Genomic DNA, 6,895 nt, shown 5'->3' with positions numbered 1-6,895 from the left:
ACGATTAATAATCGATATAAATAAACACTAGTAATTTTTTAAAAAAAATATATGACATTAAAGATTGTGGATCTTGCATTAGTTTTGATCATTGACCAATGAAAGACATTAGTTTGATTGTTAGAACTAAAGTTTTGGTTTGAATATTTTTCATTGCCTTCTAAAAATTTTAGAGTTCAGATTTCCTCCATTTCTCAGCCTCCATTTCTTGTCAAGTTTGCTTTTTAGATGAGTGACACGTGGCAACTAAAATTTCAACGGTTGAGATGTAATTAAATATTAAAAATCAGTTTTAATTGATTAAAAACACATGAAAACATATAATAAAATGAAAAACCATTTTCCATCATCCCTTCGTCGCCCCTTGCATTGCAGTTAGTGGTAATGTTCACATTTCGCCCCCTCGCATCGTCTCTCCATGTCTTCGTCGCACGGGTGTCGCTCCACTACAGCACCATCGCATCGTTGCTCCACTGCAATACTGATGCACCGCTACATCACCGCTCCACTGTAACATTACTTAAGGTCTTTGTTCAAATAATCTCTTTTGATCTTACAAGTTCTTGATGATTTTGCCTAATCTTTTGCAACCTTTTTATCATGTCTTTTTTATTTTGCCAAATCTTTTACAAGTTCTTGCTAACGTTTTCAAAGCCAATATTGTCGCTACCATGAAAAATAAAAGGAATTTTAATTCAATCAAATTGGCTTTGTACTGGAATTGATCATTTTGGTTATGTACTAGAATTTCGTCCGCTTGTGTCGCCTCTTTATCTCTTCGTCGCGCCGGCGTCGCTCCACTGCAGCACCGCCACACCGCTTCATCATCGCTACTCCATTGCAACATTACTACATGTCTTTATTCAAATAATTTCTTCTCTTTAGATCTTACAAGTTCTTGTTGATTTTATCAAATCTTTTTTTCATATATTTTTTTATTTATATAGTCTTTTCCCTGTGGTTTTCATTATAGCAACGTGTTTACATGTTTTTTCCTTTTATTTTATCGTTTTTTTTTCTTGTTACATTTTTTTTTGTTTTTTTTAACATTTTATATTTGTATTCATACATCTTATTTTTATTTATTTATGATTTTTGCATAATAATATTATTTTTTAACAAGCATAATGATATTAACAAGATAACTTCATTCATTCTCAGATAACACGAATCCATCATCAAATTCACTAGTTGACTATGTAGATAAATGGGTGAATAATATACATGACAAAAATGTGCAAGAAAATAATGACAATAGTCAACCACACATGAAAGTGAAGTTTGAATATAAGGCGACGACTTACGGATTTTATAATGAATACAGTAAAAGAATTGGATTTGGTATCCGTCGAGAATATGCAAATAAAAGCAAAAAAGATGAAATTTTGACTTCAAGAAGATTCACATGTTTCAAAGAAGGTATTCGAGGTGTTGGCAAATGAGGTCACCCAGTAGGGGAGCATAGAGCATAAACTAGAACGTGATGTAAACCACATATGGTTATTTCACTTGATCGAAAGATTGGGAAATATAAAGTTGTTGACTTTGTAGCTCAACATAATCACCCTCTTCAGCCACTAGAATATGTTCATATGATTCATCCTCATCGACACATATTTGTGGCACAAACATCACATATCGTATTGGCAGAAGAGTTTGGATTAAGACCAAAAGATTTTCATGAATATATGTCCAAGCAAGTCGGTTAAATAGAGACTATTGATTTTACAAGACAAGACCTTAAGAATTATCTTCGAACCAAAAGGAAGCAATCATTAAAGTATGGTGACGTGGATGCATTATTGATGTATTTCAAACAAGAAAGTGAAAATTTGTCATTCTTTTATGAATTTCAAATGGATGTTGATGAACAAATAACAAATATATTTTGGACAGATGCACAAATGATAAATGATTATGGGTACTTTGGAGATGTCATCACTTTTGACACTACATACAAGACAAATAAGGATTGTCGACCATTGGGAGTTTTTGTTGGACTTAATAATCACAAGCAAACAATCATTTTTGGGGTCGCATTGCTATATGATGAAACAGTTCCTTCTTTTCAGTGGCTATTTGAAACTTTTCTCAAAGCAATGGGTGGATAAAAGCCAAAAACCATTCTAACATATCAAGATGATGTAATGGCTAAGGCTATTTCTTTAGTTGTGCCAGAAACATATCATTGGTTGTGCACTTGGCATACAAGACAAAATGCTCTAAGGCATGTAAATCATCTATATAAAAGAGTCCGCAATTTTACTTAAATTTTGAAACATGCATAGATCTACACGAAGAAGAGGCTACTTGTTGAGCATAATGTTTCGAAAGATTCGTGACTACATATGATTTTTCAATTGAAGAAAAAATGGGCATGGGCTTATGTTCGGAAAACATTCACTGCAAATATGAGATCTACTCAATTAAGTTAGAGCTTTAACGCTGGCTTGAAAAACCATTTGAAATCAGATTTAAATTTAGTACAATTTTTTACACACTTTAAAAGGGTTGTAAATGGAAAATGGAACAATGAGTCAGAAATTGATTTTGAGTCAAGACATAAACTACCTAGATTGAAAATGAAGAAGGCTCGTATGCTTGTACAAGCTGGAAATGTTTACTCTCCAATTTTTTTTGAGGAATTTCAAGAGAAATATGAGGAGTATCAAGACACTTTCATAAAGGATTCGAAAGAAGGTTTGTATATTATTACAAATTATGATAACATAAAAGAGAGGATAGAAATGGGAAATCTTGTGGATAAAAAATTTGCTTGTGATTGTCGTAAATTTGAGACACATGGTATCTTATGCAATCGTGCTTTGAAATTTTTAAATGTCATGAATATTAAGTTAATTCCTTAATATTATATATTAAAGCGATGGACAAGAGATGTAAGGTTGGGAAGTAATCATGTTTGAAAAGTGAAACATGTTGAATTGGACATAAAAGCCCATTTCATGAAACGATACAATGAATTATGTCATCAAATGATTAAATTGACCAACAGAGCTTTAGAATCTTATGTTACATATTTTTGTCCAAAGTTTATGAAGAGTCCAACAAAATAATTGATGATAAATTGACAAAAAATGATGTGAATGAGGAATCAAGTAGAATGATTCACGTATCCATATCAATTGCAAATGATGAAATTGACAACAACGTGGACACTGTTGGCAATGAAAAAGACACAATCAAGTCAAGTTTATAATGAAATTTAACATCAAACTACAACTCAAATGACACAATTAAGCCAAGTTGACAATGGAATTCAACATCAAACTACAACTCAAATGAAAAAATTAAGTCAAGTTGACGCATTAAAATTTCAAAATTTCTTTTAAACAATTTTAATGAGACTTTGTTATGAGGCATATTCTATACATTAAAAATGTGATAGTTTTGTGTGTGCATCTTTATGTTTTATGTTTACTGGCTTAATTATTTTCTATGTTTTGATTGTTTTGCAACTTTGCATTGATAGTTTTGACACTACTTTTATGTTATTGATTATTCCCAAAAAGTGAGGGTCAAATATTAACTTACTTATTCAATGATAATTCAATCAACAAAGTTTATTTTATTAAAAATATTCAAAGAAAATATTGTTAAGTTATGCAATTTAATCACTTGGTGTTAGTTTGAACAATCTTTTGTGTTATCAAGTACAAAACTCATAAATATTATAATTAAAGGAGTGTTAATTTCAATTTTCAATTACAATTGTTAGCATAATTATCCAATACAAAATCCAAGTTACATGAAAATATGTGAGAATACAAGTGTAATTAAATGGAACCTAATAATTCATATTAAAATGTCTTTCAATTTGGTCGAATCTAGTCCACATAACCAATTTGGTTGAACTAAAAGGAAACTCATAATGCAGACCCAATTCCACATAACTAAATTGATTGAATCAAAATGCCATCAAATTGGTTGAAACAAATAACCTATAAAAAGAAAAATGATAAACATAATATGATTCTAATGAGAACTAGAGTATAAGAACAATATAAAAGAAACATGATAAAAATGTTGTAAAAGACTTGAAGAGACTACTTGAACAAAGATGTGAAGCAGTATAATCGGAGCAGCAGTGCTGCAGTGGAGCGGTGATGGCGCGACAAAGAGATAGAGAGGCGGCGCAAGAGGATGAAGTTCCAGTATAAAACTAATTTGATCAATTCCAATACAGGGCCAATTTGATCAATTCCAGTACATAACCAATTTGATTGAATCCAAGTTCCTTTTGCTCTCATTTTGTGTACAAAACTAGAAAATCAACCAAAATGCTTCAAAGCTTATGAAGCTTGCTGAAAAAATACCTTATGATACAAAATTTACATTTTTTCTATTAGAATACTCTACAGCTTCTAATGTAATGCTAATTTGCAATTGAACTTATAAGAGGAATGTCATTTTAATTGCTTCTAAGACAATTGCTCAATTGTTAATCACCTACGTAATTGCTTGAATATACTCTTTCAATTTTCCCATATCTTGCGGTGACATAATTGACTTGGCTTTAAAAACGTTACTATTAGAAGCAAAAAGGTAGGGCATGGCGGTGAAGGCGAGACAACAACAATGAGGCGCTGCACTGAAGCGGCGCCGTCGTGAATAGAGAATGATGGAGTCGACGAGTATAGAACTTATAAGATCAAAAGAGAAGAGATTATTTGAACAAAGACCTGTAGTAATGTTGCAGTGGAGCTGCAGTGCTGCAACAGTGCAATGGTGATGTAGCGATGCAACGTGCTGCAGCGGTGCGACAATATTGCAATGGAGCAATGGTGCGATGGTGTTGCAGTGGAGCGACGAAGAGACAAAGAGACAATGAGGTGACTCGAAGGGACGAAAGGTGAACGTTACCACTAACTGTGATGCTAGGGGCGACGAAGGGAGGATGGAAAAGGAATTTTGTTTTTCTTTTTTACGTGTTTTTATTTATTTTTAATTAATTAAAATTGGTTTTTAGTATTTAATTAAATTTCAACCGTTGAAATTTTAGTTGTCACGTGTCGCTCATCCAAAAAGCAAACTTGACAAGAAATGAAGATTGGGAAATAGAAGAAATTTGGACTCCAATTTTTATATGTATGATTAAAATGTTTTTCTTTTTCTTAATCTTTATATCGGATTGTACTGATTTTATTTTAGTACAAAGGAATGAAGCTTATTTTTTCTATCAAAAACATGTGTTTTAATCCTTGAATATCATATAAAGTAAATCAACATTAACCAAAAACGGTATAGTATTTTTATTTTAGTACGAGCAGTGAAGCTTATTTTTCTATCAAAAAGACATATGTTTTTAACCCTTTACTATCATATAAAGTATATCAACATTAACCAGAAACATGATTTATTTTCAAGATAATGAATGCTGAAAACGTATCTAAAGTATCCAAAATTTTTGATGAAAATAAACCAAGCGATTGGACTCAAGTGGTTAATGAATTTTAGTTAAAGATGAGTCGATCGAGAGTACTCGAATTTAAATTTTTGCTGGAACAATTTTTGGCCCAATAAATTTTTTAATGAAAATGATGTTCAAAGTTACTGAGAGATTTATAACATTGTGTCTACAAGAGGGGATCATAATTATTTATTTATAATAATTACATGCTCTTCACCGTGAGTGACCACTATCTAAATTTTATTATTTCTATTTATACCGATCATAAACATAATATCTACACGATATTTTTCATGCCAATTATCTCTTTAGCCATAAACCTTATATGAAATATTAACACAATAGCCCTAACACATTTAAATGTTACATGTGTGATCCAAAATTTCTAAGGGTATTTCATAAAAAACCCGGAGGTATTATTATTTTGATTTTTCTAGTATGTATAATTGAACACTAAATATAGACGATATGATATTTGAAGTATTTGATAGATATATGTAATAATTTTCATTACTAAAATCTTTAATCTTTAAAGTTAGTGGAATGATAATTGACACGTTATGGTACCATTTAAATATTTGTAAGTTATTAAATTTGTATCAATTAAATAAGACTATTTGTAACAATATAAAATATTTAAAAAAATATAATACAAAGATCATATTCTTCTCTTTTTATTTGTGAAAAAATAAATAAATCTTCATTGTTTCTCTCATTTATCTCTATTCTTTTATATTTTGCTTTTATTTTAGTTAACTAGTATATGTACTCGTGTGTCCACAAGACATGTATTAGTGAATGTGTTTATAGTTTCTAGAATTTTTATTGTAAATTTATAATACAAAATCTTAAATCAATTTCTAATTTATAATATTCTTTTTATCAATTATAAAATATTAATGTGTATTAAGATGATCATAAGTATAATTCAATAATAAGGAGGTTTATGATTGGCCAAAATAATACAACTTAAAAACTACCGACAATTTCAAAGATAAATATTATCTAAGAAATCTCTCTAATATTAATATATTATAATGTTTTTTATCCTACCCCGCAAAAAGAACCATCAACCATAGATGTCAAGCATGTATGATTAAGTCTATAAAAAGATGCGGCATAGAGAAAGTGAATGAAGAGGATGAACAAATTAAATAAGCAAGGATGTTACATATAAGTGATTTTTCCATGAAAAAAAATTTAATTTTATATATTAAAAATTATTTTTTATTATTTAAAGGGTGTTTGTGTAAGACCCATAATTTTAAAGTATACTTTATGTATTTTTGTATATTTTAGATTTTGGCTCGGAGGCTTTTTAGCCAAAGTTAATAATATTTTGCAGTTTATATGATCAAAAAGATATTTTGATGCCGTTTAGAATTACTCGTCGATAAATAAATTAAATTAACTGCGGTGAATCTTTTGCGAAGAATTTAATGCGTTATGAGTGAAATGGTAATTTAA

At 30.1% G+C, this 6,895-nt stretch overlaps 1 pseudogene; it reads left to right on the top strand.

Moving 5' to 3' along the window:
* The first annotated feature begins 384 nt into the window (after positions 1-384).
* On the top strand, positions 385-4,874 carry LOC105852644 (protein FAR1-RELATED SEQUENCE 5-like; annotated as a pseudogene).
* Positions 4,875-6,895: the final 2,021 nt, after the last annotated feature.

The sequence above is a fragment of the Cicer arietinum genome, chromosome 7, assembly GCF_000331145.2.
Source record: "Cicer arietinum cultivar CDC Frontier isolate Library 1 chromosome 7, Cicar.CDCFrontier_v2.0, whole genome shotgun sequence".
NCBI lineage: Eukaryota > Viridiplantae > Streptophyta > Magnoliopsida > Fabales > Fabaceae > Cicer > Cicer arietinum.
Note: the sequence above shows the minus strand (reverse complement) of the source record. Positions and strands in the feature narration are given on the sequence as shown.